Here is a 12088-nt window from a genome sequence, read left to right as displayed (position 1 = left end):
CAGTTGGTATAAATGGCACCGGTTGGGTCAGTGAACTGGAGACAAATCCAACAAAAAAAATTGGAGTAAAGACCAAATTTGACTAGAATGATGAACAGAAAGCCCCGTTCGACCCTATCAAAGGCTTTTTCAGCATCAAGGGACACTACAACTTCAGAATTAGACGAAGGGGAAGAAGAACATTGAGTCTCTTGGTGTTAAAGAATGAATGTCTGCCCTGTATGAAGCCTGTTTGGTCAGAAGCACTGAGGTCTGGCATCATCAGCTGGAGGTGATAACATAGAACTTTGGTCAGAATTTTGAAATCTACGTTTAAGAGCGATACAGGTGTATAACTAATACAAAGGGTAGGGTCTTTGTCCTCTTTGAGCAACAGAGAAATAGTCACTGCAGATAAGGTTGGTGGAAGTCTGCCTTTGCTAAAGGAGTTGTTGTATAACCTTGTCAAAATCAGGAGAAGCTGTGCAGAAAAAAGCTTTATAGAATTCCAGTGTGAAAACATGAGGCCCAGGGGATTTTCCTTTAGGCTTAGTTGGAGCCCCCAGATGAGCTACTTATTGTTGTCAATCTACAAGCCAAACCACAAAAAACTTTCATCTTCAAGCTTTTTCACCTCAGTGTCTGTAGCAGCCCTCTGTCTTGAGGAATAACACACAGAGAGTCTCTAACAGGTGCTTCATTTTTTTAGCTTCATAATTTTTGTCCAGTTTTTGGACTTCAGGTATTGCCAGTTGCACCGTGAGAGTTCTCAGAAGAACCTCAGACAAGTCCAGATTCTGGGGTCGCACTACAGAAACTTCCTCTCTTTCTGTTTTGGTTAAGATCTGAGAGGTCAAGAAAATATTTCTCACATATTCATATCACAGATTCAAATGTGATCCTAAATTTAGGAATCTTATCTTCCAGCATCTCCAGTTAAGAAACCATAACCTACTTGATCAAAGTCAACAGTGCTGAGTATCAGTGCTGACTGCAGGTCATTCACCCTGTAGGAGACTGAAGACTGAGGCTTTACTGAGATTTTATATTTATTTCTCTCCATCTTAACCCACTTTATAGTTACTTTCGATTTCCCTTCAGGAAGTGAAGTTAAAAGTACAGCTGGGCGGATCCTTCACAACTTAAACCATCACAATTCATACATGTATCAACAAAGTGCTCTGTTTACTCAGTAATATCAACATTTGTGCTCAGAAAGTGAATGCAGATACTGAAATAGTGAAAATCTCTTAAATCACTGCTGTAACTGCACAGGAACTACTTCAGGCAGAACATTCTGACCACCTCCTTGTTTCTACACTCACTGTCCACTTTATCAGCTCCACTTACTGTATAGCTGCACTCTGTAGTTCTACAGTTACAGACTGTAGTCCATCTGTTTCTCTGATACTCTGTTACCCTGTTCTTCAGTGGTCAGGACCCCCATGGACCCCCACAGAGCAGGTACAACCCCAATTCCAGTCAAGCTGGGACGTTGTGTAAGACATAAATAAAAACAGAATATGATGATTTGCAAATCCTTTTCAATCTATATTCAGTTGAATACACTACAAAGACGAGATATTTAATGTTCAAACGGATAAACTTTATTGTTTTTTGCAAATATTCGCTCATTTTGAATTTGATGCCTGCAGCACGTTCCAAAGAAGTTGGGACAGGAGCAACAAAAGACTGGGAAAGTTGAGGAATGCTCAAAAAACACCTGTTTGGAACGTTCCACAGGTGAACAGGTTAACTGGAAACAGGTGAGTGTCATGATTGGGTATAAAGGGATCGTCCCTGAAAGGCTCAGTCGTTCACAAGCAAGGACGGGCGAGGTTCAATAAGATGCTCAATAATGCGAAGGATTTTCCTTCATTCCACAAAAACTCAGCTGAAGTGTTTTTCATTCCTTTTTATCCTGTTTCATTTTCATAAATGATCTTTGATTCTTTTCATTCTTTTTGAAGACTTTAGATGACAGACAGTTATTAGAGCAATAGTATAGACAATATTAGAGTTACTGTTAAATGTCCAGGCCCTTGGAGACTCTCTTGGCTGCAACAAGTCGTTCACTCTTCATTGTCTGTAGTGTGTGTCCAAAACTGCATCCTATCATATTAAACTGCATGTCAAAAACAGTATGACACCAACAAAGTCCAGTCGTTAGGGTAGTGTGTGTAGTATAGGCGTGTGTTTTCGGACACAGCCCATGTGCAGAATTAGCCTTGCTTAGTGTAGCTGAAAGTGAAACTTGAAGGCAAGTGTCCTATGATAATTACGACTGTGTTGGATCTTGTCCTTTTTAGCTAATTAACATTGAATGATTGTAACATTTCCTTTCCTGGTCCTTGGGGAACGAAAAGGAAGAAAGACATTTCCCAACAGCACTTGAGCAGTTCATTACTGAACATTGGTGAGGCATTTTGCATTCTTGAAATGAGGCTGGAATGACTTCAACAAGTAAGTTAGCGGCTAAGTTACTTAGCGTTAGCTACTGTATAATACTACAAAATATTATAATTGTGTTAACATGTTTTGTAGAACATTGATTCTGGTAGATATATCAGTGAGCTATCACACTCTGAATTAATAAGTCTTTCTTTCTTTACTGTAATAATGTGCAAAGGTAATCCCATTAAATACTAACATAGCATTAGCTGGCCGGCACATTAACTGCCACCCATAGTTACCACCAAACAAAGTTGTTGTGTTGTAACTAGCCGTAACTCCAGCATCAGCTTGCCAACCAATCAGAACTCAGTAAGTAGTGATCAGTAGCAGTTGATACGTTTCTTACATTCAGTAGATTTTTTGTTTGTACGTTTCTTACATTCAGTAGATGTTTTGTTGACATTACTTACATTAAGTAGATGTTTTGTTCATATGTTTCTTACATTCAGATGTTTTGTTGACATTACTTACATTCAGTAGATGTTTTGTTGACATTACTTACATTGAATAGATGTTTTGTTGACATTACTTACATTAAGCAGATGTTCATACGTTTCTTACATTCAGATGTTTTTTGACTGCTTATATTAAGCAGATGTTTTGTTCACACGTTTCTTACATTAGGTAGATATTTTGTTGATATATTTTTTACATTCAATGGATGTTTTATTGACATTATTTAGGCCTAAAAGCAGTGAAACTCCTCCTACTCCATCCACATACATTTCTGAAGCATGAAACTTTGAGTCTGAAGGTTCTGGAGAGGTTCTGCATGAGGAATGGTCTAGATCCTTTGCCATGATCTCCCGACTAATGAAGCATTATAGGAGAAAGCTCAGAGGCTGTACAAAGTGTTAAAAGACAGGGCGCCTACAGTCGTGACAAACAGATTAGAGAAAAATATTTATTTCATGATCAGATTCAGCACTTTTCATTTAATCACTGTACTTCAAAAAAGGTACATTTTATTCATATTTGAGTGAAAGATGAAAAGAATAAACAATAACGAGTGTTTTTTAAAGATCACTTTAAAGATCACTTTTGTGGAGGATACTGTACGTCAGTGTGTTTTTTTAACTATTTCCTTCCATCCATCCATCCATCCATCCTCAACCGCTTATCCGGGTCGGGGTCGCAGGGGCAGCAGACTAAGCAAAGAGGCCCAGGTTCCCAAGACAGTCGAGAGCTATAATCCCTCCAACGTGTCCTGGGTCTTCCCTGGGGTCTCCTCCCCGTCGAACATGCCTGGAACACCTCCCTAGGGCGGCGTCCAGAGGCCATCCTTGCCAGACGCCCGAACCACCTCAACTGGCTTCTCTCAACATGGAGGAGCAGCGGCTTTACTCGGAGCCTCTCCCAAATCGCCGAGCTTCTCACCCTATCTTTAAAGGAGAGCCCGGCGACCCTGCAGAGAATGCTCATTTCGGCCACTTGTATCCGCGATCTCATTCTTTCGGTCACTACCCAAAGCTTGTGACCATAGGTGAGAGTCAGAACGTAGATTTGCCTTCCGGCTCAGCTCTCTCTTCACCATGAAGGACCGGTATAGGGTCCGCATTACGCTGCACCAATCCGCCTGTCAACCTCTCGCTCCATCCTTCCTTCACTCGTGAACAAAAATATCCCAAGATATTTACACTTCTCCACTTAGGGCAAGGATTCGACCTGGACAGAGCATTCCACCCTTTTCCAACTGAGGACCATGGTCTCAGATTTAGAGGTTCTGATTTTCATCCCAGCCGCTTCACACTTGGCTGCAAACTGGTCCAGAGAGTGCTGGAGGTCCCAGCCTGATGACACTAACAGGACCACATCATCCGCAAAAGGCAGACATGAAATCCTGAGGCCACCATACTGGACACCCTCCACCACTTGGCTGTTCCGAGAAATTCTGTCCATAAAAGTTATGAACAGAACCGGTGACAATGGACAGCCCTGGCGGAGTCCAACCCTGACTGGAAACCAATCCAACTTACTGCTGGCTATACGAACCAAGCTCCTGTTCTGTTTGTACAGGGACTGAATGGCCCATAACAATGAGCCCCTCACCCCGTACTCCCGGAGCACTCCCCACAGGATCCCCGAGGGACACGGTCGAATGCCTTCTCCAAATCCACAAAACACATGTGGATTGGTTGGGTGAACTCCCACGCACCCTCCAGGACCCTGGTGAGAATAAAAAGCTGGGCAAAACCCGCATTGTTCCTCCTGTAGCTGAGATTTAACTATCGGTCGGACTCTCTTCTCCAGTACCCCTGCATAGACCTTACCGGGTAGGTTGAGATGTGTGATCCCCCGTTAGTTGGAACACACCCTCTGGTCCCCTTTCTTAAATAGCAGGACCACCACCCTGGTCTGCCATTCCAGGGGGACCGCCACAGATGTCCATGCGATGTTGCAAAGGTGTGTCAGCCAAGACAGCCCTACAACATCCAGAGCCCTCAGGAATTCCAGGCGGATCTCATCCACCCCCAGTGCTCTGCCCACACGGAGATTTCCAACCACCTTGGCTACTTCAACCCGAGTGATAGATGGCCCCTCACTTGACCCTCTGGGGAAGGATCATTGGTGGGATTGAAATGATCCTTGAAGTATTCCTTCCACCGTCCAATGACGTCCCCAGTCGAAGTCAGCAGCCCCCCAACCCCACTGTATACAGTGTTGGTCAGGAACCACTTTCCTCTCCTGAGGTGCCTGATGATTTGCTAAAACCTTCTCTGTGCCTGTCGATAGTCTTTCTCCATAACCTCGCCAAACTCCCACACCCGAGTTTTTGCCTCAGCAACCGCTGAAGCCACGGTCCGCTTGGCCCTTCAGTACCCATGTTTTGCCTCCAGAGTCCCACAAGCCAACCAGGCCCAGTAGGACTCTTTCTTCAGCTTGATGGCTTCCTTTATCCGAGGTGTCCAACAGCAGGTTCGGAGATTGCCACCACGACAGGCACCTACGACCTTGCGGCCACAGCTCTGATCCGCTGCATCGACAATGGAGGCATGGAACAGGGCCCATACGGGCTCAATGTCACCGGCCTCCCTCGGTATGCGGTCGAACCTCTGTCGGATGTGGGAAGATCTTTCTGGTAGGTTCCTCTGCCAGACGTTCCCAGCAAACCCTCACAACTCGTTTGGGTCTGCCAGGTCTGCCCGGTATTTTCACCCGCCATCTGATCCAACTCACCACTAGGTGGTGATCGGATGACAGCTCCGTTCCTCTCTTCACTCGGGTGTCCAAAACACATGGTCGCAAATCCCATGACACAACTACGAAGTAAATCAACAAACTGCAGCCTAAGGTGTCCTGATGCCATGTGCACTTATGCACACCTTTGTGTTCGAACATGGTGTTTGTTATGACTGTGGCAAGTACGGAACTCCAATAACAAAACACCACTCGGGTTCAGATCGAGGAGGCCTTTCCTCCCAATCATGCCCTTCCAGGTCTCACTGTCATTGCCCACATGAGCATTGAAGTCACCCAGCAAGACAATGGAGTCCCCACAGGGGGCACTTAACAGTACCCCCTCCAGGGTCTCCAAGAAGGCTGGGTACTCTGAACTGCCGTTCGGTGCATAAGCACAGAGAACAGTCAGAGCCCGTTCCCCGACCCGAAGGCGCAGGGAAATAACCCTCTCGTCCATTGGAGAAAAGCCCAATGTACAAGCGCTGAGCAGGGGAGGTATGAGTAAGCCCACTCCTGCCTGACGCCTCTCACCCTGGACAACTCCAGAGTGAAATAAAGTTCAACCCCTCTCGAGAGAGTCTGTTCCAGAGCCCCTGCCATGTGTTGAGGTGAGCCCAACTATATCTAATTGGTATCTCTCAGCCTCATATACTAGCTCGGGCTCTTTACCTGCCAGAGAGGTCACATTCCATGTTCCGAGAGCCAGTTTCAGTAGCTGGATTTTTTTAGGATCGGAATGCCAAGGCCCCCGCTTTCAGCCGCCACCCAATCCACATTGCACCAGACTCCCATAAGCACCTCTCCCTCGGGTGGTGGGTCCATGGGTGGTGGTCCCATGTAACTCTTTTGGGCTGAGCCCGGCCGGGACCCATGGGTAAAGACCCAGCCACCAGGCGCTTGCCAAGAAGCCCCTCCCCCAGGCCTGGCTCCAGGTGAGGCCCCGGTAACCCTGATCCGGGCAAGGGAAACTGGGTCCTGTTCTTTATCATCATGGGGGTTTTTGGATCACCCTTTTTCTGGCCCATTACCTAGGACCTGTTTGCCTTGGGAGACCCTACCAGGAGCTTTTGCCCCTGACAACATAGGTCCTAGGGTCATGTAGGCACGCAAACCTCTCCACCACGGTAAGGTGGTGATCCAAGGAAAGAACTTTTTCCTGCCTAGTAATATTTATATTTCTCATAAAACGCCCACTTTATCTAATCAGTGTTTCATTAACTAAATCAGAAGCTTCTGATGGAATTTGATTATTCCATGTGATGCTGGAAGCATCCCGGAAACAGACTTTGCTCTCCAAACTATGTAGATGTCAACCTCTATTAAAAAAGTATATGTTGTCACTTTTGACTGGGCTGTCTATGCTAATGATAAACGTATGTATGTCTTGTGTTCTACAGTGTAAAAGTTCTGTATATTGATATGTCATTAAACACTCCCAGACAAAAAGGTACAACACTCTCACTGGAGCAGTACCCCTCGTGTCACTGTGGTGGCACCCTCAGGGGTACATCCCAGTACCTTTAGTCAGGGAACATAACTGTACCAGAATCCATTGAAATGATATTTTCTAAGTTATATCGACTCCACACCCCGCCTCGCCTCCAGGCTTTTTATTTTAATGTTCTGATTTAAAACATTTGGTTATGAAAAGGTACAAATATCTACTTTTCCGCTTGGAAAAACTCATGTAAGGTACATTATTGGACCTTAAAACCACTCTTGTGCCTTTGAGGGAGCACTTACATTGTTTGTACTTTGATGAATGAATCATGTACCTGCAGGGTCCCTTTATTTCTAACAGTGTACAAACAATCAAATAAAAGCTTTGCTGGCTGAAGTTGTGGCTTCTCCTGTCTGGAACAATCTGTGCATGTTTATGTTCAGCATTATCGTTTATAGGGTTCATTCATGTCGTGGAAATTCAAAAGTGTGACCCAACGAGACAATGAAGATGAAATAAAGAAGATTTATTGAGAGCCTTAGAGAAAGTAGTGTCTGTCTGCGCAGAGGAACCGGAAGACTCTGAGCCTCACATCACCCCCCCTCCCTCCTATAGCTGAGCCAAGTAGCTACCAACACAGCAGCCTTGGTCCTCTCAGCCGGACGTTGGTTGTGTGCTGCAGTTTGCTTATTCAACCATTTACTGAGTGAGGCTCGGGTGCCTCCTTATCTAGAACACCCTGCCCTTTTAACACACAAAGATAACAGGAATCATCTGCTGTTTCTCACACACAAGAGTTTATGTATGACACAAGAATAGAGAACAAATCACACAGAAAGGCATAATACCATATTTTCCCTGACAGTCATTCAGTTTTTTCTGTCAATTAAATATGATTAAGATTCTCCTTTGCCCCGCCCTCCAGATCTAACACCAAAGACCACCTGCTTATCCATTATACACTAAATTATTACAAAGTAGCCAAACACCGTATTAGCAAAGGTCTTTAATTATTCAGTCTTTTTCCTTCCACAGTGACTCATAATTACTGACCTAAACATCAAGGCTTTATTTCCTCAAACAATAACAAAAAATCTCCCACTGCAAATCAAGATCAAAGGCAAGATCAAAGAACTGATTCAGAGTGAAAGAATATCTGCATCTTAGTAAACAAGATGAAGAGACAGAAGAAGAGTTTTATTGATCATTTTATGGTTTTACATTCACTTTCTCTCCACAGCACAACTGAACATCAAACCTCAGCAGAAGTCAGAGTTAGGCTTTTCTTTCTTCTTTCCTCATTGTGTTTAAATCATATAAACGTATTCAGTTTACAGCATAAGTAAGAAAGGAGTATACAATTTGAATCATTTCACTGATCTCAAACATCATTTCACTGATTTTGAGCACAGAACTGAACTCTGTCCCCCCCAAACAATGATTCTTTTTCTGGTACAAACATGTAGAAGTGATTACACACCATTCATGAGACTCACACTATACTGAGGATCAGACAGTGAGGAACATTTTCAGGTGTGGTGATTTACACCTTTTTAAGCAGGATGCCGTAAGGACGGATGGAGCTCTCCACAATCCTCACCTCCTCCGCTTCTGAGGTTCCCTTGGGAATCGGGATCAGCCAGTAGTCCTTTCGCGCTGTGATTTTCCTCTTCTCGGGGTAGATCCTGTTCTGCATGACGACGTCATAAGTCTTTCCAGACTTGGATGTGAACTTTTTCACGTACTGCTCTGCAATATGAATATCAGGAGTTGAGTAGATCCCTCGGCCATAAGCTTGACCGCTTCCAGGTTTGTAATGGGTCTCAGCGATGCCTTCAGCTCCCTCAATGCTGGTTCCATGGAAGGAAACTGGCCACTCGCCGGACGCAGACTCGCTCCTCCATCCACCCGGGCCCAGCCAGGTGTTTCCATCAGGATACTTATTCAGAACCTTCAATGCGAAGCGGTACCACCCCCAGGGCCGCTTGTACGGTTCTCCACCGCGGGAGCACTTGGAAGAGTCGGAGCCACGTCTGAAATCGTAATCAAACTGCGGGTCAAAGAACTTCTCCAAATCCACAAACAGCTCTGTCTCTTTTGCTGCAGTCAAGCTGTTCGCAGCCAGGTCCCCAAATAATGCTAATGGACTGCGTACAGTACCAAAGACAATATGGAGATAATTGCGAGTGGTCAGTTCCACAGGGCCTCCTCCTCCTCCTACTCCTCCTGCTACAGCATTAAATGCATTGAATCTTCTTTCAGTGTGAGGCTTTACTCTGACCCCAATGAGGGCCGAGAGAGCCTCCAGAAGAACTTCTCTGTTGATCTCAGACATGGTTCACTCAGACTGACGCTAGACGAGCTCCGCAGGTCTCTTTATACAGTCACACAGTCTGAAAGTGAAAGAAAGTGGTGCTGGTTATTTGCATAAGCATGTTGAAACACATCAAAGACGGAAGATGATCTTTTACTTTCACTTTCCTGATGAAGGAACCGAGTACATAAGTTCTTATTTACTGCATTTTAAAATCAACATTTAAATCATCTAAAGTCTATAATGTATAAAATATTTGTCCTTCTCATTCCAAACGTCCAGAACATTCTGGCCCTGAGGACGAAGGCTTCTCACCACAGTCATGTTCATGCGTTCAACTCAGTCTTGGTAAACAAACACAGCAGCTGGCAGAATCAATGCTCAGCGTCTCCGAGACCAAATCAAACCCTGTGTCTGAATGTTCCTGTAATCATTTCTGAAAGCTGTTTGTATGGAAGTCCTTCTAGAAGGTTCCTGTTGTCAATGATCAAAAAGGAATAATAATTTCTACAAACACTCATCGAGATACAGCCTATATAATGTTTTCTGACATTTGTACATTTTAGATATCATAATGCAAATCAGTGGTCAAACTGGAGGTCATGCAGAGCTCCAACTTTTTCATGTGACTGTATATACAGTAAACACAGAAATGCTCAATGTCGTGTTGGTGATTTATAAAAATGTTAACTTTTTAAAAACTCTCACCTTTCAAGTCCAAATGTCCAGTGTAGTGGACACTGAGTATTAAATGTTTCCCAATAAACAAGCAAATATATGCACATATGTTGTTCAGCACACAGCAGAAGAGCACTGTTAGTTTTTAGAGTGTCCAATCTGGGGACTGAGGAGGTTATAAACACGTCTGGGAGTGCAGATCACAGCTTGAAGGGAAGGGAAATGATGAGAGGAAGTCAGACTGTGAGCAAACTGGGCTGGAGTTCTGAGTGACCTCTGCTGATTGCCAGAAGGATGAGCCCCCCTGTTCCTTACATTTTCTTCTCTGCTTTCCTCGAGTGATTGAAGGATAAACACTAACACTCCTAACATTTCCATCATCTAAATCACCTCATGTGAACCACAGTAAATTCCCATAAGGTGATTTTCTGTTTGTCTGGCGTTTCTTTTCATACACGCCCTATATTTTGTAGCGGACACCCCCAATCTAGGTGAGCCAGAATCACACTGCTTAGGAGGATTCCACATTCCTGAACTTTGAGCTCAGGAGTTTTTCAAAGGTCAAGCAGATGTCATCAAACAGGATTAGCGTACCAACAAGTTTTACGACTTTAAAGGATCCTATCTTGGGAATATGGACACAGTGGGAGGCCTACAACCCCCTTTGCTCCATATGGCATACCATACCAGGCCATAAATTCTGGCCTGGAATCCAGCTGCAGATCTTCCCAAACTTTAACTAAGCTATGAATTAACAGAAATCATTCTATAGACTGCACCAATACGGAATTTCCACCATTCAATCCAGAGATATCAAGAAATGGGTTGCTATGAGTATCTATAACAAAGCTAGCCTTTTCAGATTTCATTGACAATTTAGATATGGAACCACAACACCCCAAGTGGTGAAAATGAGGTACATCACACCACCACTATGTGCTTATGAAGAATCCAAGGGACTTGGATGTTATCTGCTTTGAATATAAACATTTATATAATCTATAAGCAAGACTACTTGTTTATTAGTATCATGTTTATTATCCAAATATTACTTATATCTCTTATTACTATTGAGTGCTAGAAATACGGAGTGTCAACTTTAATAACCAACAGCAACAACCATCTAATTGCAACGAGTTAGACCAGTGACCAATATGTATCCTGAAATTGGTTTTCTTTTATTTCCTTTGGTCCTTTCCTTTCATGGTCAATTGTATTTCTTCAACATTTATACAGTCTATAGTATAGGACAAGCATTACCCATGTTCTTTAACATGTGTTGTGTATCAGGTACCGAGGGTTAAACTCTCCCTTATAAACATATCTGAATATTCTGTTCATTGATTCTGAAAGTTTAACCAATTTGATGATATAAAAATGTTCCTTTGGTTAAACCAACTGAAACAAACTGGGGAAGGCATTCCTAAAGTTATGCACAACCAATCAGGGTTGGAAACAATGAATAGCTAATTAAGTGTTAGGTTAGGAAAACCTATCAGCACTCTAATTCCACCCCAAGGGGAAGGGTCAGCAGTTGGAGCAAAACCCCAGGGCACGGACCTTTTGTTAGACAGAGAGACAGAGAGACAGAAAAAGAGACAGAGACACAGAGTGAGCAGGAGTCAGTATTCTCAACCAGAAGATAGCTGAACCCCTAAGTTTGTGCCGGCCTTAGTCAGAGAGGCACGAGACGCCACCCTCAGACGGCCACGAGACGCCTTCACCAATCCCTGACGGGAAGGCGTGTGCCCGCACGGCGACACAGCATCTGTGACCAGTGAGGAGACAAAGCAACGCGTGAGCTCCGGCCTCAAAGACGGCCCTTTGGAAGTCAGCTGATTCCCACATAAGCCGGTTCCATCAATTGACAGTCAGGACTGTGACGCCAATTTATTTAATAAGACAGCGTTTGACAGGTACATCTAACTCAGCCATATGTAGTTACTCCCGTCCATGCTTAGGTTAGTTCTTTACAGAGACTCTTTCAAGTTTAAGTTCCCACGTCTTCCCGAGAACCACCCTGTCTCATATCATTTTACTGA

The 12088-nt window shown here is 44.0% G+C and overlaps 1 protein-coding gene across 1 annotated transcript in view; it reads right to left on the bottom strand.

Moving 5' to 3' along the window:
- Nucleotides 1-8045: 8045 nt before the first annotated feature.
- The window catches only part of LOC119261888, a 28773-nt gene continuing 24730 nt past the window's right edge, over nt 8046-12088 (bottom strand). The window contains exon 3 of the transcript XR_005129248.1: nt 8046-9447. The gene's annotated coding sequence lies outside the window, so the exon portion shown is untranslated. The remainder of the gene's footprint in view (nt 9448-12088) is intronic.

The sequence above is a fragment of the Pygocentrus nattereri genome, chromosome 20, assembly GCF_015220715.1.
Source record: "Pygocentrus nattereri isolate fPygNat1 chromosome 20, fPygNat1.pri, whole genome shotgun sequence".
Taxonomy (NCBI): Eukaryota; Metazoa; Chordata; class Actinopteri; order Characiformes; family Serrasalmidae; genus Pygocentrus; species Pygocentrus nattereri.
Note: the sequence above shows the minus strand (reverse complement) of the source record. Positions and strands in the feature narration are given on the sequence as shown.